Source organism: Clupea harengus, chromosome 12 (genome assembly GCF_900700415.2).
Source record: "Clupea harengus chromosome 12, Ch_v2.0.2, whole genome shotgun sequence".
NCBI lineage: Eukaryota > Metazoa > Chordata > Actinopteri > Clupeiformes > Clupeidae > Clupea > Clupea harengus.
This window is the reverse complement of record NC_045163.1, coordinates 22,106,098-22,106,599: the sequence shown is the minus strand read 5'-3', so window position 1 is coordinate 22,106,599 and position 502 is coordinate 22,106,098.

Sequence of the window (502 nt, the reverse complement as noted above, 5' to 3'; positions counted from 1 at the left end):
AAATCACTGCATATGACATTCTTACCAGCATCAAAAATAGCATGCCCAGTTTACACAACATGGAGAAACACAGTCTGAAATTGATCACCCTGGCTTCTGTTTTATTTAACCTACTTAGCTATGACTGTGTGCTGAGCCCCCGAGGATTTAACATTTCCAACTGTCAGAATGAATTAACCATCACAAATACAACTTAAATCCCAAGCAGTTTCTCTGAGGTGACTCACAGACGGCAACACATTTTGGGGAAGGGGGGGGGGATAAAAGTTTGACTGTTTCGAAATTGGGGGGTCTCACCGGTGTGGAGTCTACACACCAGGGGGTAGGAGCAGGGGGGGGGGGGGGGGGGGGTTGAGAGGGGAGGTGGGGAAGGCCCCAGCAGGGGTCCGTGGACGTGCGTGTCTGGGCGAGTGCCTTCGTCCGTGTCGATACAGACGTGAAGATGGTCGCTTCGGTTTTTGTCAGCTTTCAGTTTCTCTTTCCTGCAACTGGTGGCGTACTC